Source organism: Saccopteryx bilineata, chromosome 5 (genome assembly GCF_036850765.1).
Source record: "Saccopteryx bilineata isolate mSacBil1 chromosome 5, mSacBil1_pri_phased_curated, whole genome shotgun sequence".
Taxonomy (NCBI): domain Eukaryota; kingdom Metazoa; phylum Chordata; class Mammalia; order Chiroptera; family Emballonuridae; genus Saccopteryx; species Saccopteryx bilineata.
The window spans coordinates 236,091,761-236,118,724 of record NC_089494.1 but is presented as its reverse complement, the minus strand read 5'-3'; the positions used below and the strand labels follow the sequence as shown (position 1 = coordinate 236,118,724).

General features: G+C 46.3%; 1 protein-coding gene and 1 pseudogene across 9 annotated transcripts in view; both read right to left on the bottom strand.

Annotated features, from left to right (window-relative positions):
- Window positions 1–26,964, bottom strand: part of APBB2 (amyloid beta precursor protein binding family B member 2) — a 392,503-nt gene that overhangs the window by 219,987 nt on the left and 145,552 nt on the right. For 7 of the 9 annotated variants that reach the window (XM_066233437.1, XM_066233436.1, XM_066233444.1 and 4 more), the window contains one exon: window positions 17,111–17,225. The exons of 1 other annotated variant lie outside the window; for it this stretch is intronic. The gene's annotated coding sequence lies outside the window, so the exon portion shown is untranslated. Of the gene's footprint in view, window positions 1–1,150; window positions 1,542–17,110; window positions 17,226–26,964 lie in introns of all 9 variants that reach the window. One more of the 9 variants, XM_066233440.1, reaches the window with a different exon arrangement.
- Window positions 12,748–12,818, bottom strand: LOC136307035 (small nucleolar RNA U3; annotated as a pseudogene).

Below are 26,964 nucleotides of genomic sequence, written 5' to 3'. Positions count from 1 at the left end.
AATAGAAGAAAAAACTATATATCCATTTCTGTTCTCCAACAATTGAGCTCTCCAACAATTTTTGGAGAGAAAGGAGAGGCAAATAAAAGTGTACCTCAAAGCAACTCAAGCTTCTGGGTCAGATTCTTGACCGAAACAGTGATAGGAGCCTGAGGTCTTTTCTCTCTCTCTCTCTCTCTCTCTCTCTCTCTCTCTCTCTTTTAATTAAGTGAGAGGCAAGGAAGCAGAGACAAACTCTTGCATGCACCCTGACTGGGATCCACCCGGCAAGCCCCCTATAAGTCAATGCTTTGCCCATCTGGAGCCGCTGCTCCATTGCTTGGCAACTGGGCCATTTTTATCACCTGAGGTGAGGCCATGGAGCCATCCTCAGCAGCCAGGGCCAACTTGCTCAAACCCTTTAAGCTATGGCTGCAGAAGGAAAAGAAAGAGAGAGGGGAGAGGGGTGGAGAAGCAGATGGTTGCTTCTCCTGTTTGCCCTGACTGGGAATTGAACTTGGGACTTCCCCAAACAAGGCCAACCCTCTACTGCTGAGCCAATCAGCCAAGGCCAAGTGTGGGGTCTTTTATGGTCTTGGCTGAGACTCATCCAGAAAGAGCATTATTCTAAAATGTCACCATGTATGGCTTGCCCACTGAGCCTCAATTTCTAACCAAGCCCAGGGCATATTACTAAGTTCTGGGTAACATTAAGTAACTAAAAACTGTTGAGGGCTTCCCAATGTTTATTAAGGAGCTTAAGGACAGGAGAGCCACGCCTTCTAGTTCCCCTCATCTTTCCCATACAACCACGCCCAGGGTGGTGCACAAGCAGCCAGCGTTTCCGGGACTTGCCAGCTTACCTGTCCCTGAGAAAGCGGGATGAAAAGCCACACTAGACAAGAATAGGTGCGGTCACACCTCCTGATCCGGTGCAATCAGCAACTCCTCCGATTAAAAAGGGGGAAAGGTAGGGATGATGGAAGGAAGGAAGGAGGGAAGGAGAGAAGGAGAGAGAAGAGAAAAAAAAAAGGAGAGAGAAAAAGACTGCAGAAATGGTACACACACACACACACACACACACACACACACACTGTAAACTCAATGTTCTCTCATCCATTGAAGACTTTTTTTCCCCCACAATTAAGAAAAGCTATGGATCTTGACAAACCTGCAGGCTGGTCCTGGGCCGTCCGCTGGGGACTGCGAACAGGTGCAGAGAAGGCAGCGCCCACCAGGACCACGCTTCTCAGAAAGGCAGCAGGAGGGGAGGGAAGTGCACCCAGCCCGGACCCGCAGGCTGAGGCCGCCACCAGGAACAGGGTGTTCCCCTCCACACAGGATGCCCATTCACACAGAAGACCAGCGGCCTCTTTCTCTGGCCAGGATCAGCTTTCCTTGGAACTGGCGGGCAGGCAGGAAAGCGGAAGGCAGGACTCACTGGCTGGGAGGCTGAGACAAAGGAGGGCCCAACGAGGGACCACACCCAGAGCCTCGCCCGTTCTCACACCCAATATTCTTCAAATGGCAAGAGGACAAGCGCCTTGAAGGTCACATATTAGCTAAAAAAAAAAAAAAAACCTGTTCAGCTCTCCTGTGGACTCAGCGGCACTCGGATGGATGAGTGTGGGAGGATCCATAAACTCAGAAGTTTGTCAGGACACACTTCCACGGATCTTTTCTCTAGGTGGTTTTTCCAGGTTAAGACCACTGTACTGCCCCTGGCCAGATAGCTCGGTTGGTTAGAGCCTTGTCCCAAAGTGCAGAGGTTGCCAATTAGATCTCTGATCAGGGCACATATGTGTTCCTGTCTCGCTCTGTCTGTCTCTGCCTTCCTCTCTAAAATCAGTAAGTAAAAATAAAAACAAAACAAACAAATAAAAAGAACCACTGTACCAGTTGACTATATTTAGGAAAGAGAGCTCCGTAAAAATAAACCATCACCACCCCAACAAATCTCCTCCAGTTCCCTAACCCCGGTTAGGCAGACAGCCAAGTGATGTCCCAGCCATTGGCCCCGCCCCCACACCCGGCTGGGGACCTGGCTCCTCTCATTCGTGCTCAGAGCCTTCTGGCATCTGTATTCTCCCACCTTCATTTCCATGGTCATCACTTAGGCCAAGCTTTTATTATCCTCCTGGAGGTCTGCCAAGCACCTCCCGACGGCCCCCCACCCCATCCTGCACCCCCGTCCTGCACCCCCTGTCCCGCACACACCCCAGGCTCATCTTCCTAAGAGAATCCGCCACCTTTATCACCACCCTACCCACACTGCAGGCCATTAAAAATGGGACTCTAGGGCCAGACCACCTGGGCTTGAACTGTCTCCTTCACTGCCTATTCGTGTCTCAGTTTCCTCAACTGTAAAACGGAAACAGAGTCCCTACATCAAAGGCTGTGGGCACTAAACAGGGGGGCATGGAGGGCACATGCAACACAGAGTGGTGGTGGCACACAGTCGGTGCTATGCAAGTGCAGGCTGCCTCGGCCGCCATCATCATTTTAAGAGCTTCTGCTGCCCACTCTGCCTGGGAAGCCCCGCCTCCTAGCAGTGCCTGTCAAACCCTCAGCAGCTCTGAGACAAAAACGCGGATCCTATCTAAGGCACGGCCAGCAAGGATTCCAGCCGACAGCACCAAAGATATAAACACATCTAGCAGGTTTCCTGGTCCTGTCCAACAGCCAAGCAGGACTCTCAGGTCCACCTCACGAAATGACCTTTCTCCTCTCTGGACCTCAGTTTCTTATCAGTAAAATTGATAGATATGTAAATTCCGAACTACCCTCTTGATGTTCCACTTATCTGTCAGACCTCACCCTTACTGGACTATCCCCCTGAGACAAAGGAATTCCAAAAAGCTGAGAAGCCACCCCAAGGAGGGGCTCGGACACACCAGGACTTTTGATTCAACACCGACATGCTCCAAGCCCCCAAGGAGGAGCATTCCGGACAGACCAGGACTTTTGCCTTAGTATCCCCTCAGGCTCTCCCAAACACTATATAACTCACCCCTAGTCTGTAACCTGCGCTCTTCTCCTCCAGGAGAAGTGCCCAGCAGGGTTCCTTTCTTCCTTTCAATAAAGCCTCTTACTCTGGTCTTTCGGACTCCCATGTATTCCAACAAAAATGAGGCATCAAAACAGATGGCGTATATTGTCCTTAGAGTGACACAATGTTTCCTCATTCCTGTGGAACAATCTTTCACTAAAGAAGAAGAAGGTGGGCCCTGGCCGGTTAGCTCAGTGGTAGAGCGTTGGCCTGGCGTGCGGGGGACCCGGGTTTGATTCCCGGCCAGGGCACACAGGAGAAGTGCCCATTTGCTTCTCCACCCCCCCCCCTCTTCCTCTCTGTCTCTGTCTTCCCCTCCTGCAGCCAAGGCTCCATTGGAGCAAAGATGGCCCGGGCACTGGGGATGGCTCCTTGGCCTCTGCCTCAGGTGCTAGAGTGGCTCTGGTTGTGGCAGAGTGATGCCCCGGAGGGGCAGAGCGTCGCCCCTGGTGGGCGTGCCGGGTGGATCCCGGTCGGGCGCATGCGGGAGTCTGTCTGACTGTCTCTCCCCGTTTCCAGCTTCAGAAAAATACAAAAAAAAAAAAAAAAAAAAAAAAAAGAAGAAGAAGGTGCATAGGGTAACCCTGTATTATATTTTTCAAATGAATGCCTGAAATTATTTTAGGTCTCAAGTTCTGAATTATGAAAAAAGTGCAATTTTATTAGGTGAGGTCTAAAATGCCCTTCTCTTTACAATTTGTTGGTCCTATGACTTACAGTCCCTATACTCCTCACAGCTTAGAAGACAATTTTCGTTTGGACTTTATATTACCTCCGTGACGCGGGCTCCAGAGCCATTTCTCCCTCGTGCGGAAAACAGTGCACTAAGCGATCGCATCAAGTCCAAGGCAGTGAGAGAGAAAACACAAATTAATTCCCCCTACCCCTCTTTTCGGCAATCAAGAATTCCAGGATAAGTAATTTTTCCGAAAAGTAGAGAACAAGCCCCCAAAATCTCTTGAAATCACCAGGGTGGATCTTGGCCATAAAAGGTTTGAAAAGCAGCAGAAAATTTAATAATACCGTTATCCTGAAGTCCAATAAAGCCTGTTGGAGCTTCACAGTTTTACGAAATCAGACTATTTACGCTATCATCCCTACAATTGCTATAGTTTCCTCTCCGGTCATAAATACACACAATGTAGCTCACCAGAGTACTCACTACGACTATCATAAAAAAGGCTATAAGGAAGACACTGGCCACGGAGTGTGGCTCTGTGGCAGCCGCTACAGCAGCTTCACGCAGACAAGCTCATTTACTTTGAAAATTGCATTTCTAAGTCCACAACTCATCACTGTCAACTGGGAACAACTCTTAATACAAGTAAGAACTCCCCTTTTCAGAGGCTGTTTCCACACAGGCTAATGGTCACACTGAACATCAAGGGAGATTGATGAGGCCCTCACAGAACACAGGGAAAAGCTCGCTGCATCTGCGTGGTCCTACCTGCTTCAGTTAGCACCGTACTCAGTGTTAAGTATCAGAAACCTACCAGTGGATTCAACAAATAGGAAGGCCTGGGGTGCTGGTGACCCAACGTCAGGGCAAGTATCTCCATGATGCTCTTGGCTTTTCCCTCATGCTTGTCACCTCGTGGTGACAAGAGGGCTGCTGTGCACTCTGACATCTTATCAGCAGCATTCAAGGCAGAAGGCCGGGGAAAGCAAGGAAGGGTAGTGACAGGCTCATCTGTCAGGTTTTACAGGGACAATAAATGCTTTCCCAGAAACACTATCCCTGTCCCAGTGGACTCACCCTTAGGTCTCACCAGCCAGAACTAGGTCACATGGCCCCACTAGCTAATGGAATGCTGGGAAGTCAGGGGTCAGGACTGGTATGTGGGCTTACGCCACCACAATCTAGTCTCTGAGGCAGATTGCCATGCCACCTTGAATTAAGTCCAAGGCTCTTAGCAACAAGGGAGCAGGATATGGGTACTGAGTGGGCAACCCATTGCACCTCCATTTTGGGTCTCCCCCTTGGGAATAAGAAAGTCATCCAATAAATAGAGAAGATAATTACAGTATTTCCAGAGTGTTCTTTGACCCCTACATCAAAAGAATCTATTATATAGGCCCTGGCCGGTTGGCTCAGCGGTAGAGCGACGGCCTAGCGTGCGGAGGACCCGGGTTCAATTCCCGGCCAGGGCACATAGGAGAAGCGCCCATTTGCTTCTCCACCCCTCCGCCGCACCTTCCTCTCTGTCTCTCTCTTCCCCTTCCGCAGCCAAGGTTCCATTGGAGCAAAGATGGCCCGGGCGCTGGGGATGGCTCTGTGGCCTCTGCCCCAGGCGCTAGAGTGGCTCTGGTCACAACATGGCGATGCCCAGGATGGGCAGAGCATCGCCCCCTGGTGGGCAGAGCGTCGCCCCATGGTGGGCGTGCCGGGTGGATCCCGGTCAGGCGCATGCGGGAGTCTGTCTGACTGTCTCTCCCTGTTTCCAGCTTCAGGGGAAAAAAAAAAAAGAATCTATTATATATAAAGTAACATTTTTAAAAATCCAATCCCTATAAAAACAAACAAAAAAAGTTATTTAATCTTTAGGGTCATGTGCTCTGGTTATATATATATAATAGGTATATTATATATATGCATGTATGTATACAGGATGGGAGAGCAGGTTTACCGTTGTGAGGACATGAAACACAGAGTTCTTTTTTTTAAAAAAGATTTTATTTATTGATTTTTACAGAGAGAAGAGAGAGAGAAGGGACAGAGTGATGAGAAGCATCAACTCATATTTGCTTTACTTTAGTTGTTCAGTGATGGCTTATCATATCTGCCTTGACTGGTCAAGCCCAGGGTTTTGAACCAGCGACCTCAGTGTTCCAGGTCAATGTTCTATCCACTGCGCCACCACAGGGCAGGCCAGAGTTCATTCTTGTATTATTATTTATTAACTACTGTATTATTTTTCATACGAACAACTGTAAACCTCCTTCTGCCCCACCCCGTATAAACAAACAGGTATACATTGGCAGTCACGTGGCTAAAAGGTGAGTGTGAAGTCTTGCTGCTGTGAGCTCTGATCACAACCTAAACGCTCAAAGCTCTGCCTGAGGTGAGGCTCATCCTTCCTCAGGCAGAGAGGCCTGGTGGCTGCAAAGCAAACTTCTAAGGTGTGAAATGGGGGACAAGCGTCCTGAACGTCCTTCCCCAGCCTGTTTTCCCTCTGCTTTTACCCACCTCCTGGCCCCTGCCTAGCCCTACTTAGCCCCTGGATGTCCCACAGGATCCTGCCAGCTACCTACTTAACGTTTATGGCTGCTCTTAGGAAACAATCACCACTCCTTAGCAAGGCCCTCAGTCTGACTTAGCCCAACCTCCTTATTCAATCTCGTTTCCCCCCCCCCCCCCAAGCTCCAGGCCCACCCTGACCTCCCTCCCTTCCATTCCCTGAACTGTCCCCTATTCCTGTGGCCAGGAATGGGCTTTCCTCAGTTCACGTGCTCTTCCTAAGCTTCAGACCACACATCAAACGTCCCTTCTTCAGGGACCTCTTCCCTATGTCACCCGATGTCGTGTGGGCCTTGACCAGTAAGTCCCCATCATGCTCCTGGTTCTCCCACAACACGTAGTACAATCCAGAACTATCTTCCCTGTTGAGTGGCTTTCCTATTGTCTGTCTGCACTACCAGAATATGTAGAAGTTCCACAGGAGTAGAGACCTTCCTTACCTTACTCACTGCTCTAATCCCAGTGCCCAGCACACAGTTGGGCCTCTAGACTGTTAGTTACATGATGCTGTTGACCTCTAACTCCCCTCTGTATCACTAACCCCTGGGTGTGGCAACACTGTATCCCCATCTGTAATTAAGCATCCTCACCTGTAACTGAGTGATAATAGCAGCTCCTGTATCACAGAGCACTGTTGGAAGGATTAGAAGAATACACATAAAGTGATTAGAACAGGGCCTGGCCATGTGTTAGTCATCAGTAATAATATATTGATACATAGCCCATTATGAACTTGGAGTTTGTTCTCACTAGGATATGCACTTCCCTGGACCGTCCCTGTGTGACCCCACTTCATTAGGTCCCTCCACCACATCCCATTTCTTGTGCCCTTCTAATGGCACCCACAGCTCCAGAGCTGATTCTCCAACTACGTGATCTGAATCACACCTAGTCCCAGATCTGTGTGTCCTACTGGAGGAAAATGCTCTAGAAATTTGTTGTTTCGCCCTTGAACTTCATTCATTACAGGTGTCTTTACTGGCCTCCCTCTCCTCTACAGTACTACAAAGCTGGATTCTAAATGATGCTTGTTACCCTGAAAACATAGTAACTCTTTTGAGGACATGTAACTCTTTTCAGTGCTCCAGAGAAGCCAGCAGAGCATTGTGAGTAGAGGAGATCAGGTTCAATTGATCTCCTGATTGGCTCTGATCACCCCTCCAGTCTTAACTCCACCCTGGCCCTCAACTGGAAAAAGGGGAAGCTCTTTTAAGTTTTCCTTAAACTTGGCCCTTCTGTGTGAAGAATGGTGATTTCAAAAACAAAAAAATTTCTATCTCCTGATGTTCAAAACAACAGGGAATTCTCTTTACCCTCAGCCAAGCCTCAGTCACAGGATGGGACGGCAGCAGGTATGCATGGTTTAGCCAAGTCATGTTGGATTTATTGGTATGAAGTTCCAAATAAGTAATAGGTAATTTAAGCTCTTTGGGGAATTTCCTGTAGCCCAGGAGATGGGGATCAATGTTTCCCATAGTCGTACACCTCTAAGACAGAATTCAAAGGAGAAGACAAATGTAATCCCATGGGTTTTCCCATAGAACTGGAAGAGAAAGAATGACTAAAATACCTTAATAAAGCCTTTAATATACCTTTAATATTCTATAGAATATTCAATAGTGCATGCTTATATATGTGTATGTGTGTGTGTCTGTGTCGGTCTACATACTGACCTAACAAAACACATACATATAAATACACACAGATACACACAAACACACACTCATAAAAGAAAGGTCTGGAAAGTTCAGAGTCTAACAATAACCTGACCTCTCTCATGACTCTGAAATATGCCAAGTCATTCCTTTTAGACTTTTACGGGTTTCATTTTGCAAGGATTTTTGTGGCCTTCATTCAGGTCATCAGCGGTCACTTCCCCAGAGAGCAATTTCAGGTTTGTCTAAGTGAACAAAGTGTCCAAGAAATCAGGAAAAATACCTCCCATTTGCTTTGGTTTCAAAATTGCCCCATAACGTTGCAGATTTCTCTCGTTCCCATTCTGGGAGAACCCAGAAGATAGGTCTTAAGCTCCCAAAGTTTGGATAGGGTATTTCCTCCCAACTGCTCTTTTTAGCAGGAGCTGCCTCAGGACAACACATTCTCCTCACCTCTCTCTGAGTGAAAGCTTGTTCACATATACGGAAGAAACCATTTCAAATCCTTTTAATGTGAAATATGGGGGGGGAGTTGGCTCAACTGTTATCCCACAAATGCTGGGCACAAGGGCCACATGTACTCAACACACTACAAAAAGGTCTCCTTGCAACAAGAAAACTAGTCCATGGCCTGACCAGGTGGTGGCGCAGTGGATAGAGCATAGGACTGGAATGCAGAGGACCCAGGTTCGAGACCCCAAGGTCGCCAGCTTGAGCATGGGCTCATCTGGTTTGAGCAAAGCTCACCAGCTTGGACCCAAGGTCGCTGGCTCAAGCAAGGGGTTACTCGGTCTGCTGTAGCCCCACAGTCAAGGCACATATGAGAAAGCAATCAATGATCAACTAAGGTGTCGCAACAAAAAACTAATGATTGATGCTTCTCATCTCTCTCCCTTCCTGTCTGTCTGTCCCTATCTATCCCTCTCTCTGTCTCTGTAAAAAAATAAATAAATAAAAAATAGAAGAAAAAAAAAAGAAAACTAGTCCATGGAGAGAGAAAAAGGAAGTCACTTAGTTCCTTTCAAGAACTGTTCTGCCACATTCCTCTTCTTATTCCACAACAAAAGCAGATACCAAGCGGGCTTCTTCCAGGGGTTGATTCCTACCTACTGAAGACAACATGGGGCTTCCCGTTCTGTGCTCTCTTGTTCACTACCGCTGGGGATGTGCTAGATCTGGAGTGTCCATGTGCAGAAGAGCATTTTTCATCACAACAATATAAAATTTCAAATCTCAACCTCAAGAAAAGCAGATGACAGAGGGTTTTTTAAGCAAAAATGTACACAAGAGGGATTTTTAACAGGCTGTGGAACTTTAATTTCTCTCTTCAGATAGAAAAATAACTTTCTTTAGTTCTGTTAATAACAAGACATAACTTTATTTAGTAGACATGAAAACAAGTTTTATATTCATGAGTATGTAAAAAATACTGGCACGAGACAGGCCACAAACAGTCAATCTCACGGCTTGGGTTCACACACCACATAAAAATCTAGAACTCGCTGCTCTGAGACACGCACAGCAAGTGGAGTTCTATACGACTGTATTCGCCACACCACAAAACTGGTTACTCGGGTACAAGGCGTATCATTAGAAGAATTTACAGAATACCCATCCACCTATTGAACCTTTATCTAACACTTACCTATTTTTAAAGTTCTGTAGAACTCAGGGAGTATAATCTGCTGATTCAAAGGTCTTAAAAATCCTATAATCATCTGGTGGTAATAAAATTTCTAGTCAATATGGTGAGCCAAGACAACAACAAAGGACTCTTGTCTGTTTCAAATACATCGAAAAACTGAATATGATATAACTAACAACCCTTCAAGAACAAAGAAAAAGTCAAAGTCAGGAGAAATAAATCCCTGGGCCAGAGTAAGAGGAAACAGACAGACCTCAGACAGGATGATAGCATGAAAACAGATAAAACTTCTCCCCAGGGCAGTCAGGATGTGTGTAGCAATGTCTTTAAAATAGCTATTTCACTTTTAGACATTTCTGAAGGAGAGAAAAAGTTACGAGCGATGATTAACCTAGAAGGCCAGCGAAAGACTAGAAATAACCTAAATGTTCAACAATGGGTGATTGTTAATTATAATATATTCATGTAATACAGTAAAGTATAAGATCATTAAAAATTACATACTAGGTCCCTAGCTCAGTGGATAAAACACTGACCCAGTATGCCAGAGGTCACAGATTTGACCCCTGGTCAGGACACATAGGAGAATCAATCAATGAGTGCACAACTAAATCAAACAACTAAGTGCAATGGCGAGTTGAAGCTCTTCTCTCTTTCTCTCCCCCTCCCCCCATTCTTTCTCTCATCTCCTTCCTCTCCTTCTTTCCCTCAAAGCAATGGAAAAAAAATTCTTAAATCACATACTACAAGAATATTTAATAATATCAGAAATTCCCATGATGAATTAAGCCACAAGAAGCAGGTTATAAAATAAGATGTAAGGTATGATCTCAATAATGCTTAATATAAAGGTACAGAAATGCACACACACAGATCATAAAGACACATGCAGAACGTTACGGACCATTTTTCCCCTAGTGCTTTTCATATTAATGCATTTTTTTTAAAATAAGTGAATCTTTTCCCCTTGGATAGAATAAAAATATAATCAGTGTTATTTTAAAGAGCTGTTGCCTTGAACCTTTCCCACTTCCTACATCCAATCTTCATTCATGGAAATTTATTACTGGAACTGGGAGACTTCCCAGGGCTTCTGCTGTGATCACCCACGTCTGGACAATCCTACAGGACTTCCTCCCACACAGGAAAACCAATTAAACCCAGAGCAGAAAGCTCCTCTCTTGGGATAGCAGTTCATATCCGGGCTGTTCTGGGCAGTGAGACCCACTGGCTGTTAACAATCTTGAGCACCATTCACAGGCTCCTGGTCTTAACTGAAATTCCAAATGTTTCCTCAAACCCTGGCTGAGTTCAGAACTCTCGGCACACATCTGCAAACGCGATGCTGCCCCAGCACGCCCTCCAGTACTGCATGGACTCCAGCCACTGCTCTGCAAACGGAGAGTTGAGACCTATTATCGGATGGTGGAAATCCATTTAATGGGTCCTAACCAGCATTTTTTAACCACAATAAAAGTTCCTCCTCATACCAAGGCGAATCGGCCTTCCTGCATTCCCCTGGCTTCTCTGCCTTTCTCTGGAAAATCCAATAAATAGTAATTCTACCACAGTCTGTGGCTATGAGAGCAAATGTACTGGTCTAAACAGGCATTTAAGACATTTCGTTGAGTAAACACAATGGATAACAATGTCCCATGTCTGTAAGTAAACACAAGAAGTAATTATATTGAGAGAGTATTCCAGAAAATGTTAAAAGCAGTTATCTCTTGGTGTGTAAGGTTGTGAGAACTTTTTTTTTGTTTGTATTTTTCCAAAATTAGAAGTGGGGAGGCAGTCAGACAGATTCCCGCATGTGCCCGACTGGGATCCACCCGGCGTGCCCACTAGGGGGCAATGCTCTGCCCATCTGGGGCATCACTCTATTGTGGCCGGAGCCATTCTAGCACCTAAGGTGGAGACCATGGAGCCGTCCTCAGTGACCAGGCCAACTTTGCTCCAATGGAGCCTTGGCTACAGGAGGGGAAGAGAGAGAGGAAGGAGAGGAGGAAGGGGAGAGAAGCAGATGGGCGCCTCTGCTGTGTGCCCTGACCAGGAATCAAACCCAGGACTTCCACACGCTGGGCCCACGCTCTACTGCTGAACCAACTGGCCAGAGCCATGAGAACTTTTTATTGTAATTTTTAAAAACGTTTTTATATTAAACATGTATTACTTGAATGATGTTACTATTTCTGTATTTATTATTATTATTATTATTTCTATACAAAGTGCTATTCCGGGACCTTCATATTTTAGGTTTCAATAATGGATAAAAGAGGTACAGGTGTCAGCATCCCTTGGTGCTGAATCTTTCAGGCCTTTAAGACCCGTATTACCAGAAGCTGTGGCAATGAGAACAGGCAAGTAGACATCACCTAAGTAAGTGCTCAGCTCGGTGCTCAACAGGTCAGTAGAAAGCCCAGTGGGGAAAAAGAACACAGACACGGGAGCAGATAAACCTCGACTTACACTAACTCTGCTCCAACAAGTTACTTTATTGTTTTAAGCCTCACTTTCATATCTGTGAAATGGATATAATAAAATGAGCCTTTCAAAGTTTACCCAGTTTGGAATGAGAAACTTGTAGTATAATCAGGACACAACATGTGGCATGAAGTAGAACCACAAAGAAAACCAATGTCTTTCACCAGTGAGAGTGGGGAAGTCACGGTGGAAAGTCCGAAAGAAATAATCACACATGCCTGTTACTGTTTTAACTTTTCTTTTTCCTTTTTTTTTTTTTTTTTTTGAGAGAGAGAAAGAGAGACAGACAGACAGGAAGGGAGAGAGTTTAGAAGCATCACCTTGTAGTTGCATCACTTGAGTTGTTCATTGATTGCTTCTCATACATTCCTTGACCAGAAGGCTCAAGCTGAGCCAGTGACCACCAAGCAAGCAACCTTGGGCTCAAGCCAGAGACCTTGGGCTTCAAACCACTGACATGATCCTAAGCTCAAGTCTGATGAGCCTGCACTCAAACCAGCAACCTAGGGGTTTCAAACCTGAAATCTCAGCATCCCAGGCCAATGTTCTGTCCGCTGTACCGTCACCGGTCAGGCTGTTTAATCTTTTCAAATAGCAATTTACTTCTTTCTTCCTTCTTTCTTTCTTTCTTTCTTCCTTTCTTTCTTTCTCTTTCTTTCTTTATCTCTCTCTCTCTTCCTCCCTCCCTCCCTCTCTCTCTTTCTTTCTCTCTCTTTCAAGAGAGAAAAAGTAACAAACTATAGAAATGATCCTTGAAAGTATAGTCTTAAGAGAAAAAAAGTAAAAGAGAGAAAAGCTTCAACTTGTTCCCACTTAGTTGTTTCATTGATTGCTTCTCCTATGTTCCCTGATCGGGGCTCAAACTCGAGGGTCAACCCCTGACCAGGGCTTGAACCGGAGACACAGGGGTTGAGCTGGCACCCTCGGGGTTGAGCCGGAGACCCCAGTGCTCCAGAATGACCCTGTATCCACTGTGCTACCAGCCAGGACACCAAATGGCAATTTCTTAAATGCAGAAATGGAGGAATCAGCTATGGTCTGAGGGAGAGGGAAGGAGAGGCAGCAGCAGAGCCAGGGGCGAGCAGTGGCACAAGGCACATCACACGGCTGCCTCAGAGGTCCGGATCACGCCGGGCTCTGCCAAGTGCTCTGGAGAGGGCTTTATACGGGCTTTCTGAGGACAGTGACTATCCAGAACCCCCTCAGCCCAAGGTGATCCCAGAAGTAAATCTGAGCATTGGCTCAGCACTGTTTTCACACACAGAGGAGAGAAGGGAGATGAACATGTGTCAGAACTCAGACAAGTACGCACAAGGAGTCATTCGGGACACACATTCCCGGAGGGAGATCTAAGAGCCACAGGAGCACGTGCCATCTGTCCGAGGGGGGAAGCCAGCAGGCTGCTGCGGAAGGAGGGCGACCTGCCACGCCCGGAGGCCAGAGCAGGGTGTCAGCAGATTGTCTAAGGATGGACCCACATTCCAGAGGGGGAGGCGCGTGATCAGTGTCATACCAACCCGAAGGCAGAGAAGTGTCCCAGCAGGAGAACCCGTCCAGGCTAGCCTAAGACACCGGCTGAGGGCTAATACCACTAACGGTAAAAATAACCATTTTCAACCATGAGTAATGGGTATTAAAGGAGTAAAATGTGGCGGATTCAAATGTCAGGGTGACCTTCTGGACTAGTGGGGAGGCACTAAATATTCTTGGCAGGAAAGTGACATGATCGGAGTTACGCTTCAGCAGTTAAGATTAATCTGGCTTTTACGAACAAGGCAAATTTGCAAGGAGGGAGACTTCTGGCCAGAAGTCAGGGGACTGTAGCCACAGTTCAGATCCTGGTGGCCGGGGCTCGAGTGGCAGGTGCAGTCAGGCAAAGGAACGGAGAGGAGCAAGTAAAGGTGATTAAAGATGCAACCTCACTAACAAGTCCCAGGATAACCTAACTCCAGTGTTAACACAATCGCGAATATCTGTTGAAAAGTCGGGAGAGGTCAGCTGTGGCCGTGACTTCTCGTTTGGGTGCTCAGTGGACACCACTCCGCACTCACCAAAGCACAGCATCCTGTCTGGAAAGAAGATCGCTTTGTAAGGCAGAGCGATGACGCCAAACAGAGGGAAAGGAAATCTACACTGACAGTTGCCACATGAGCCACAAAAGCAATCCAGAGCACAGCAGTACGTACAACCAGCTCCTGACCGCCGGTTCTGGCCACACTTAATAACACTGTAAGCCTCAGAGAACCCTTGTGACCCCTGAAATAGTTTCCCTTCTCTGGAACAGGGTGGCCCTGCTCAGACGCAGGCCCAGCCCAGAGCTCCTGGGCCCCTTAGGTTTCCGGTCGTAGGTGGCAGGAGACGGAGCAGCGGCGGTTCGTGTTCCCACCTCAAAGGGCGGCCCGGCCCAGAGGCCCCCAGCCCCTTAGGTTTCCAGTCGTAGGTGGCAGGAGAGGAGCAGCGGGGGTTCGTGTTCCCACCGTGAAGGGCGGCCCTGCTCAGATGCAGGCCCGGCCCAGAGCCCCCAGCCCCTTAGGTTTCCGGTCGTAGGTGGCAGGAGGCAGAGCAGCGGGGGTTCGTGTTCCCACCGAGAAGAGCGGCCCCCAAGCAAGGTCAGCTGGAGGCTTCAACACGCAGGTTTCAATTAACAATCCGGAGCAGGGAGCGAGACGGGAGGGGTGAGAAGGGAAGACAAGCTACATGAAATCAATGACGGTTTTAGGGCATTAGACCAAAGAATCAACAATCCTGGAGAGAGAAAAAAAGAAGAAGAAAGAGACGGAAAGCACAAAACCGCAGTCTCAGGGGAAAACGTGTCAAGTAACGTGTGAGGCAGGCACATGGCAGGCGAAGGGACCGACAGGTGTGCCCGAGAAGGGGCTGCCGCGCACCCTCCTTCCCACGGGAAGAAAGCACCAGGGATACGCTCAGCAGGGGCCTCGGAGGACGGCCCACCAGGCCCCGGCCCCCCGGTCGGGTAAGATAAAAAGTCAGTTTTTTCCCTGAGAACTCTTAGTAAAAATAAATAAGTAAATAAACAAACAACAACTATACTAATAATCACAAGCCAAGTGAAAAAGAAGAGCTCCAACTCCTTGACCACAAAAGCCTTTGCAGCTCGGAGCCCCCTGGACAACTCCAGAGCGGAGGGTGCAATGACCCCTTTGCCGAGACGGTGAAAAATGAGCAGGTCCACATTTGGTGGATTTGCCAAGTAAATTTACTTTCTCTACTCCCAGAGCCCCCACACTTTAGAATTTTAACTATTTGAAGGAAGAATCTCCTCATCTATATTAGATTGAACCATATGAACTAAGCATTTTGGTAGGTCAAATAGTAACAATTTCAGAGGGTTCAGTCATGGAATGTGGCTTCCAAATCTCTTCTACTGCAGGGATAGGCAAATTTTTTCTCTAGCAGGCCAGCTCGTCGATACAGTAGGCTCTCAGGGGCAAGAGGCAAACAGCCATCATGTAGGTGTTTATGTAACCATAACACTATAGAAGCCATTGTGAGCTCCCACAAACACAGGCCTGGGCTGGATTTGGCCCGTGAGTCACAGTTTGCCAACCTCTGGTCGACAGCACACAGGGCACACTTTTTCTGATGGTGCTCTCTATGAAAACTGCTCCTTTTCCAGCAGTGCAGTAGGGCCACTGGAGGACACTGAGGTATATGTGCAAAAGCTTCTACCCCACCCCTGAGGCTTCAACCGTGGTGGTTGGTCTGAATCTTCACCTTGTTGTTAGCTCTCCCTTCCCCGGCTGCTCCCAACCATCGGACTGTTCGGATGATGTTAGAACCAGTTGTCTGGGTGTGGGCTTGAGGCTGGGTCTAACTTTGCTTTGAAGAAAAAGCTTAACTGTACAAGAAAAGGGGACTTAAAGGTGAATATGAACAAGCATAACGAGGGACAGGACAGGGGAGCAGAGGCTCTCTGGGGAAACCCCTGATTTGAAGCCAGAATTCCAGAAATTCAAAGGGAAGCAACAAAGACAAATATCTGAACACCTAATACAAGGCTCAGAGATGAAAGGGAACAAAAAATACATTTGAGACAAAACCTCCTTTATGGAAATAAGAAAGATCATTAAATGGGCAATAATCATGTTTCTCCTGAGTGAATCGGGGTAGTGACAAATAGAAAAAGGCTGCAATTACAGCCCTTCCCAAAAGACGATGGTTGGAAAAACTTAAGTGTTATGAGATGCTGAGAGTCATCACTGCAGAATCAGGAGTTTCCTCCTTTGGAGAATGTTAAGAAGAGTCAAGGACTCTCTCTCTCTAATGTATTCAACAACGACATACCCAGAAGACCTCTCTTCTGGGTCTGTAAATTTTTTTATTTCAAAGGAATTAAAACAATCACTGGGAAATGTTTTTAACTTATGGTACTGCTATTGGTACAAATGTTATATACAGGGGGTCCTTGGGTTACAACAGTCTCGACACACGACATTTAGAGTTTACAACGCTCATTCCCATAAAAACTTTAAAAAATTAAGACATAAGTGTTTTGGCTTATGCCATTAGCATTGTACTTTCTTTTTTTTACACTCATTTTTTATCATTTTTTTCTGTTACTACAGTACAGTATATTTGTGTCCTCTCCATTTTTCTATGGCTTAGTTGTGTTTTTATGTTCTCGATTATGACTTTATAACTGTGTTAGGATAGGTAAGTGACTTAGGCTAGGGTGAGTTTTGACTTACACTCAAATTCAGGTTACATCACTGTCGTAGGAATGAAACTGTATTGTAAGCCAAGGACCCCCTGTATTGTGATGAAAAAGGAAAGCTAAAAGAAAAAAAAAACTATGTGACTGGATGCTTTGAAAGGGAGACTGCTGATAGACACTCCTGGTCTTACAGGGCCAATGGATTATAAAAATCCTAATTTAAGTAACATTTTTCATTATTCAATATTAAAAACTTAAGCAATTCACTCTCTTGCATTTCTATACACTGTCAGTTAGATATCATGAACCTTCACCCATCCAGCATTCTGCCATCTTTTACAATGAAAATTAAAGAGCAAAAGAGAGAGACCAACGTCAGACGTACCTGAGCGGCCTGGACGACAGGGAGCCTCCGGGTGCCGTCTGCCCATAGCGACCCCTCAGCACACCCACAGGCCCTCGGCAGCTCCCTCGCACTCAGGACAGACCAGGAGGGTGAGCTGGGGTGGGGGAAGGGAGAGAAAGTAGAAACAAAACAGAGATTCAGAATAATGACTGCATTTTTTTTTCATTAAAATGCTAATGATGACCACAAATTTCCAGATAACTACATGTATGAATTATTCATGGTCACGTCCAAGCCAAAGCTTCCCCGTCACTGCGGGCAGCACGGAGCTCACTGGTGATTAGCAGGTGGCCCCTGTCATACATGTGACGGAAGCCCAGGTCACAGCAGGTCTCTCCGCCGGGGCTGGCCTCGCTGGCCCTCTTGGGAAGACCAGGCAATCCTACACACACTTCTCCAAAGCTTTTTCCTCTTCCTCTTCCTTAACGAACAGGAAGAGCAGAAGCCTGTTCTCTGCTATAACATCAGAACTACCAGCCCGTGAAAACTCGGGAGGCTTGAAAGGAAGAGAAGAAAAATTTCTGTATGAAATAGATAAGATGTCCAAGTGTTTTCCAGGAAAACTTTTTATTGAGGTATAACACAAATACAGACATGTACACATAGCACAAGTGGACAGCACAATGACTTTTCCTAAACTGAACACACCAGATCAAACCCCAGAACACTATCAGCACCCCAAAAGTCCCTTCATGCCCCCCCCCAGGTAACTACTGGGCATAGATTACTTTTGCCCATTTTTGTAAACATCAAGTTGACTTCCTGTCAGTGTTAACTTTTCATTTAAAAACCATGTTGGCCCTGGCCAGTTGACTCAGCAGTAGAGCATAGGCCCAGCATGTGGAAGTCCCGGGTTCGATTCCCAGTCAGGGCACACAGGAGAACCACCCATCTGCTTCTCCACCCTTCCTTCTCTCCTTTCTCTCTATCTCTCTCTTCCCCTCCCACAGCCAAGGCTTCATTGGAGCAAAGTTGGCCTGGGTGCTGAGGACGGCAACATGGTCTCCACCTCAGAAGCTAGAATGGCTCGGGCCACAACAGAACAACACCCCAGATGGGCAGAGCATCACCCCCTAGTGGGCATGCCCGGTGGATCCCAGTTGAGCGCATGCGGGAGTCTGTCTCTCTGCCTCCCCACCTCTCAATTCAGAAAAATACAAGAACTAACTAACTATAGATATAAATAAATAAAACCATACACTGAACACCTGGTACATGCTTAGTACTGTGCTAGACACTGGCACTACAAAGCTGAATTAGACAAAGTTTTCTCTGTCGTTAAGGTAAATGAAGTCTAGTGGGGCCTAGAGACACACACAATGGACCCAGTGGGAGGAGTGCAGTGACAGAGTCATGACAAGCAGGAGCACCCAGCCCAGAAACGGAGCGGTCAAGGAAGGCTTCCAAGAAAAAGGAATGCCTGGCAGGTCCTCAGGCTGCGTAGGGCTTAGCCACGCTGGGCACGGGACATAGACAAGGGAAAAGGCAGAGGTAAGGAACTGCATGGGGTAATTCAGTGTTGCGGGCTGAGCCCCAGGAAGGAGCCTGCAGCCAGATCACGACCTTACACACATCCAAGGACTCTGACTTTGCCCTGGTTACAGACGGCCGCTGACGGGACAGGTCTGGGTTTCAGGTGCGTTACTCTCTCTGGGTGCAGTCACGGGGGCAGAGCAGAGGCAGGGAGACCACTTTGGTTGTCAGAGGAGAGGAAGGGTGGGGATTGGGGGGGTTGGTGGAAGTAAGTAGGAAAGGGAAAAGGAGAGAAGAATTAGTACTTGGGAAACATCCAGATGCCAAAAGCAAAACAACTCGGAAAAATGACAACCTGTGGGTGGACAGGAGTGACTACTGAGGTAGAGAATACAGGCGAACAAACAAGTTTAATGAGGAGAACACGGGTTTCGTTTGGGTGTTAGAAACTGAGGTGTAGAAGACTCAGGTAGGGATACAGATACCCTTGAGTATGAAGTCTGGGGAAGAAGCCCAAGCAAAACAGAAAGGCCTACTGTGATTGCTACACAGAAAGTAGCAGACGTTAAGTTAGTGGGCGACACACTGAAGGGACTGGGGCAGAATGGGAAGATGAGAGGCTAAGAGCTAAAAACAGAACCCGAGAGAACATGAGCAATAATAGGATGGGTGGAGGAAAAAGACCTTTTGAACAAGACCAAGGGAAAAACGCAGAGAAGTGCCAGGGATACAATGAGATGAATAAAGACAAGAAATGAAAGATGCACCTTTGGATTTAACACCTAAGCAGTTACAAGCCGTGTGACGGAGGGCAGTGTCAGTGAACCGGTGGGGACAGAGGTGACGGAGCCAGCGGCACAGAAGGACAAGGATGGTTGTTGGAGGGATAAGTAAGTGTTGATGTATGTCCATGTGGATAAGGGGAAGGAGTCAGTAGAGGGAAAGGCTGAGAGTACAAGAAGGAAGAGGTAAGGATGCGGTAAGATCCCAAGAGAGGTGGGGAGAGGGGCGGGAGCACAGAGCAAGGGTCTGGCCTTGAAGAGCATGCAGAATCCACAACCTTCTGGTGTTAGAAGAATGTGAGAGTTAGAGGAATAAAGACAAAGCTGGCTATGGCAAGTACACAGGCAAAGTACTGGGATGTTGGAGGCACAGACCGAATGTCATCAGTACTGCAGATAAACAGCTGGCGAGACTCTCTGCTGAAAGGAGTGACACATACATGGTTTGGGGACACAGACTGTGAAAATCTTGGTTTCTGGCACACTACCCTCCAAAAATTACAGTAATCCAACCCCATTTTAATGAAAATAAATACGAGACTTGCCAGTTCATATCAAGGTGGGAAGGGGTATCTGTGGTAGACGCACACCACAGTAGAAACTTAATAGCACCAAAAAAATACCATGGACGCAAAAGATTCAGAAGAAAGCGCTTCTTAAAATGATCTTAGGTTTTGGGTACTCAATGTTTCCAAGGGTTTATATATACTTTTATTTTATTTTATTTTATTTATTTTTTTGTATTTTTCTGAAGCTGGAAACGGGGAGAGACAGACTCCTGCATGAGCCCGACTGGGATCCACCTGGCACACCCACCAGGGGCGACACTCTGCCCACCAGGGGGCGATACTCTGCCCCTCCGGGGCGTCACTCTGTTGAGACCAGAGCCTCTCTAGCGCCTGGGGCAGAGGCCAAGGAGCCATCCCCAGCGCCCGGGCCATCTTTGCTTCAATGGAGCCTCGGCTGCGGGAGGGGAAGAGAGAGACAGAGGAAGGAGAGGGGGAGGGGTGGAGAAGCAAATGGGCGCTTCTCCTGTGTGCCCTGGCCGGGAATCAAACCCGGGACTTCTGCACGCCAGGCCGACACTCTACCACTGAGCCAACCGGCCAGGGCTATATATACTTTTATTAAGTGACACCATTACCTAGCATCTTATAAAACTTATCCAGACACTTCAATTCCAAGATCGCTCCTAGCATGACTAACCTAAGAAAGAGGCAGACAACATTTGCCACTAAAGGCGAGAAGGGGAGAGTGAGGACGGTAGCAGCACCTGCCCCTGAGACTTCCCAGCAGAGTGCCTGACAACAGTGATGTCATCCCTCTTCAGACTCCTGCCCGCTGTTCAACCTCCCGTTCCAGCCAATACAGAAGTGGGTGGAGTGACTTAGTTCTTGGAAAGCACTCCCATAACGCCCAAAGCAGCAAGGTTCATTAGAAAATCTAAGTCGATGGAAAACGCCTTGAAAAACAGCCTTCACGTTCTCCAGGCCACCTTTGTTACCTCAGAGACGCAGAGGCTGAGCCACAGTGTCTATTCTGTTAACATGACCCTCTCCAGGCCATCTTTAAAAGAGGACGGTGCTTCAGAATTCTAGATAAACACACTATCATCATTGAATGCAGCCAGGACTGAGAAGATTCGAGACATATGATGCCTACTGAAGTGGGTCATTCATCTTTGTACCCCTAGGGCAAGAATATATAATAAGCAGTCAATATATAGGGAATGAGCCTGACCAGGCGGTGGCGCAGTGGACAGAGCGTCGGACTGGGATGCAGGGGACCCAGGTTCAAGACCCCCCGAGGTCGCCAGCTTGAGCACTGGCTCATCTGGTTTGAGCAAAGCTCACCAGCTTGGACCCAGGGTCGCTGGCTCCAGCAAGGAGTTACTCGGTCTGCTGAAGGCTCACGGTCAAGGCACATATGAGAAAGCAATCAATGAACAACTAAGGTGTCGCAACGAAAAACTAATGATTGATGCTTCTCATCTCTCTCCGTTCCTGTCTGTCTGTCCCTATCTATCCCTCTCTCTGACTCTCTTTCTGTCTCTGTAAATAAATAAATAGGGAATGAATCGATAAACCAATGCACGAGTGAAGAGCTGGCACAGGAAGAAGGAGACCAATGAAACAGTGAGAACAGAAATAGTCTTTCTATTCCTTCCTTTCCCACCCTAGTTGACACAAAGCCAAGCTGCAAATCACATGCGACTGCATTTCCTTTCCCCTTCATAGAAGAAAATCTTGATGAACTCATAAATAAATACTGTGTGTTAAGTAAGAGGATTCAGAAATAATGAAATTATGAAAAACAAAATGCCTCTTAAATGGGAAACTCGGTAGGTGCGAACATTGTGAGCACACGCAGAAACAGAAATTGCCCACTTCACATCTGCCTGCCTGCTCCGCTCTCCTACTGCGTGGGGGGCAGGACATTGTTACTCCGACAGCGTGGCGCCTCCCCCTCAGCGCTCCACCCCCTCAGCGCTCCACCCCCTCAGCGCTCCACCCCCTCAGCGCTCCACCCCCTCAGCGCTCCACCCCCTCAGCGCTCCTCCCCCTCAGCGCTCCTCTCCCTCAGCGCTCGTCCACACAGCAACCTGCTCAGGCCCCGCCCTCTGGGCGACAGAGAGTAATACGATGATCAAGCCTCGCTTCTTTGGAAATTCTGAAAATTCACTGAGTTACAAGTCTAGGGTAATATAAATTTACATTATTCATCATTTTACTTCTTTTATAACACATAAGCTTTGAGGGGTCACTGATCACACGGAACACCTTTTACACATCACACAGCAGCACGCTATGTATGGTATTGTCTGAAAAGGACTTTAATGAGAAAGTGTCCGAAAGTAAGGAACAGCGGGATATTGTTGTTGCTGTATGCACTATATGATGGTTTTTTTTGAACGGTTAAAAAATAACTCAGTTCTGGAAACAAACAATGTTTCTGCCCATCTGATCAGCAAGCTCTAGAGAAGGGACCAACTCTTTGAGAATGCCATCCTTCTTTCCGCTCTGGACAATGAGGTGAACAGTTCACACGCTGTGGAGACAGCCACCTGAACCCTATGTGTCCCTACGGACCAATGCCACCCCATTATATTTAATTTCTAAATAAGAAATGTAAAAACTAAAAGAATGCTTACAGACTAAAATGAACAATATATCATTTGTTCCAGCAAGGGGACGAAAGGAGTATTTATGCCAATCCACAAAGTGTTTAGTGTGCAACTTTTTAATGAGTATATTTATAGTACCACCCATAATATATTCTCTAACAAATGCTCCACCAGAACATTAATCCTCAACAGATACATTAATGCTGGGCCTCTCCTACAAATCTCATTATGCTGATGTGGGGCAAAAATGCCAAGAATTCTCTCAAAATAAACATTTCAGGTCAACAACCGCTTGTTCTACTATCTCCCTTTCCAACTATTTTATGACATCATGTCTCTACTTAAGTAGTTACTGCTATTGACCGAACAGATTTGTAAACAAAATATTTTTTAAAAGGGTTTTATTTAATGCAACATGTTTTTGATATGAAAGCTGTGCAAACTGCTAGAAAAGTTGGTTATTTCAAAAATAATATATTCTATAACATTAAGTCACAATTCTCTGACTCACACAGCAGCTATTATACTGTATAATCTCGCTATTTAGAAAGCTCAAGAAGAGCCTGACCTGCAGTGGCACAGTGGGTAATGCAGTGACCTGGAGCCCTGAGGTCGCCAATTTGAAACCCTGGGCTAGCCCAGTCAAGGCACATATGAGAAGCAACTACTAAGAATTGATGCTTCCTGTTCCTCCCCCTTCTCTCTCTCTCTCTCTCTCTCTCTCCTCCCTCTAAAAATCAATAACAAAATCTTTGAAAGAAAGAGGAAGGAAGGAAGGAAAGAAGGGAGGGAGGGAGGAAGGAAGGAAGGAAAAAGAAAAGAAAAAGGAAGAAAGAGCAAGCTAACTCAAGGAGTAAGATACTAAGAATGATCAAGATTTTCATAATAGCTAAAGCTCCGCTCAACTAAGGTTTGTGGTTTTGTGACAGAGACAAAGAAAGAGTCAGAGAGAGGGACAGATAGGGACAGACAGGAAAGGGAGAGATGAGAAGCATCAATTCTTTGTTGCGGCACCTTAGTTAACGGGGGGGGGGGGGGGGGGGGGGGGACGGGACGGCTACAGCAAAGCGAGTAATCCCTTGCTCAAGCCAGTGACCTTGGGCTTCAAAGCCAGCAACCTTTGGGCTCAAGCCAGTGACCATGGGGTCATGTCTATGATCCCACACTCAAGCCAGTGACCCCACACTCAAGCCAGTGACCCCGCACTCAAGCTGACGACCTTGGGTTTTCAAACCTGGGTCTTCCGCGTCCCAGTCTGATGCTCTATCCACTATGCCACCATCTAGTCAGGCTCTAAGTTTTTTTGTTTTTTGTTTTTTAAGTGGGTTTACTTTCAACCATACTGGATTAATTTTTTTTTTCTTTTTCTAAACGGTAATGCCTTTTCAAAGACTCTAGAATATACTTAATCTCGGTTAGGTGGCATGGGATCATCAATGTGACTATCAATAATTTTGCTCCCCTGGAACCCTGAGAACACCAACTCTGAGGAAGAGGAGGTGGCCCAGTGGATACTAGGCAGAAGCTGAGCTGCTAACACCATGAGGAAAGCTGGGTGGGGAGTTCCTATCAAAGCAGCAGGACACTCTGAAAGTCAAAGGGAAGAAACTGCCAAAGTTTAAACACCAAGGATAGCACAGACATACGTACTCTTTGCAGAGCCAAAGGTGAACCCAAGTTACAGATCCAGGTCTAGAGATAAGTAGAGTCAGGATATGAGTGGAAGACAAATAAACGGAATAGAAGGACAGGGTGTAAGATTGGGTTTCTGGGTGGGCTGCTGGCAACCAGACTAAACCTGCCTGCAAAGGCAAGACAACCTTCCAAAGCACAGAGGACCATTTTGAGGGCTCCTCTCCTCAAAGGCCTCTGACTGCTGTACTTTGAGAGATGTGTCTGCCTTTAATGGGTTGGTTATCTCCTTTCCCTTGCCCTCAAGAGTCATGTCTCCTTGCTGTCACAGCACCAACTTTTCCCTTCTTCCAGACAGCCATGGAAACCAAATAAAATCAAACAGTATAAGAGAACTAAACTTAACATACCAAGCTTCAGATAAGATCTGAAGGACACAGTGCACAGACTCTGAACCCATACTTGGGCACTTGAGGCATCTTTTTTCTTTATTCCTTGGTTCTTAGAGAATTCAAACACCAATCCTTAAGTAGGACTCATGTGAAGTCATTTAGTGCAAATCCTGTTCAGCCGAAAGCATACCCTGGAGGTGTTATACGTAAGTGACCACTGTTTTTTTAACAAGCACTTCTTTTAGAGAAATCCAGTAAGCTGAACAACCAGAAACACAACTTATAAATTGCTCTGATGTGAAGCATCTGTGGAAAAATGGGAATAAACTCAAAACCTAAACAAGGAAGGGCTCTCTCACTGGGTAAGTGAGCTGCTGTGGGCAAGTCAACTAGCCTTTCGTGCCTCATTTGTAAAATGGCTTGACCATACCTACCTTGCGAAGGTATGAATGAGAACAGAATGAATAGCTCAGATGACACCCATAAGTGTAAATTAAACCTTCATTACGTGAAAACACAGTATATCATCCCCTATGACACACTCACCTTTATTTAGAGCTGAGGACGTCATCTGTCAGGTCGTTTCTACCCAACCCTTGCCACCTCACATGGTAACAATGTTTTCCCCAATTATTTTCATCAGAACTTTTCAAATAAAATGTTTTTAACACTTTTTCTTAAATAAGAAGTAAAATACTTTTGCATTTTTAGATTAAAAAAAAAAAACAACTAAATTGCCTTGGCCGGATAGCTCAGTTGGTTAGAGCACCGTCCTGAAGCGCAGAGGTTGCCAGTTTGATTCAGTGGTAGAGCGTCGGCCTGGCGTGTGGAAGTCCCAGGTTCAATTCCCGGCCAGGGCACACAGGAGAAGCGCCCATCTGCTTCTCCACCCCTACCCCTCTCCTTCCTCTCTGTCTCTCTTCCCCTCCCGCAGCCAAGGCTCCATTGGAGCAAAAGATGTCCTGGGTGCTGGGGATGGTTCCTTGGCCTCTGCCCCAGGCGCTAGAGTGGCTCTGGTCGCGACAGAGCGACGCCCCGGATGGGCAGAGCATCGCCCCCTGGTGGGCGTGCTGGGTGGATCCTGGTCGGGCGCATGCGGGAGTCTGTCTGACTGCCTCCCCGTTTCCAGCTTCAGAAAAATACAAATAATAATAATAATAATAATAATAATAAAATACCTAAACAGCAAAATTTTCCTATGATAACAGTCCCACTTTATTTCTTCCTTAACTTTTTCCCTTTTTTAAAATTTATTATTATTATTAAGGGAGAGGCGGGGAGGCAGAGAGACAGATTCTGGCATGCTCCCTGACTGGGTATCCACGGCAAGCCCACTAGGGGGCGATGGTCTGCCCATCTGGGGCTGCTGCTCCATTGCTCAGAAACCAAGCTATTTTAGTGCCTGAGGTGAGGCCACGGTGCCATCTTCAGTACCTGGGTCAACTTGCTCAAATAAGCCATGGCTATGGAAGGGATAGAGAGAGAGAGACAAGGGGGTGGGGTGGAGAAGCAGATGGCTGCTTCTTCTGTGGGCCCTGGACGGGAACTGAACCTTAACTTTTTCTTATCCAAGTCATTTCTTTTTTTTCTTTCCCAGTTTTCTTTATTGAATGTTTGTGGGCTCTTTTTTTCTCACTTTAAGATAAACCCTTGCAATAATAGTAACTAGCATCTTTATGCTATTTAGCAGTTTACAAGGTATTTTAATATACATTACACATTATTTCCCTTAAATTACTTCTACTTTTTTCTCTTTATTTTCCCTTGCTCCACTTTCCAAAACACAGAAAGAACTTTCTAAAACCAGCAAAGCAGCAATTTTTCTGTTTCCAACAGCCAACACATTAATACACAATACTTTACAGAGTTGTCTTACACAAGTATATACATGATACATAAATTCTGATACAACCAATTCTTCCGGAAAATAATTTTTTCTCCCGATGGTGGTTTTTTGAAGTTAAAATATAGTGAGAAATATGTAAATGTTAAATATGTTGCAGTAAGGCAAGTGAATCCCTTTGAGAATCACCAAAAATAATAAATGAAAATGAAAGGAAGAAGAGGTCAAAAGATTTGCAGAGAGAAAAAGAAAAGAGTCATTGCTGTTGCTTTTGCTTTCAGTAGAATTTCCATTACCTCTATTCTTCTCCAAGCTTTGCATCACATAATCTGATTGTTAAATCTGAGAAAACCACAAGTGATGCAACCATCTCATTAAAAAGATGATCTTTCGAGTTACGATAATGAGTAAGAATATCTGTTTTTGGTTTTAAGGACAGAAGTACTTTCTCTTTATTGCTCCGAGTCCGTGAGACTTCTAGTAAGCTTTAGCACAAAAACAGATGCCTAGCGTTCTTACCTACCACGATGAAAACAGAAACCTTCAAATAGAAATATCTCCTCTCAGAACCTCAACATACTCTCAAT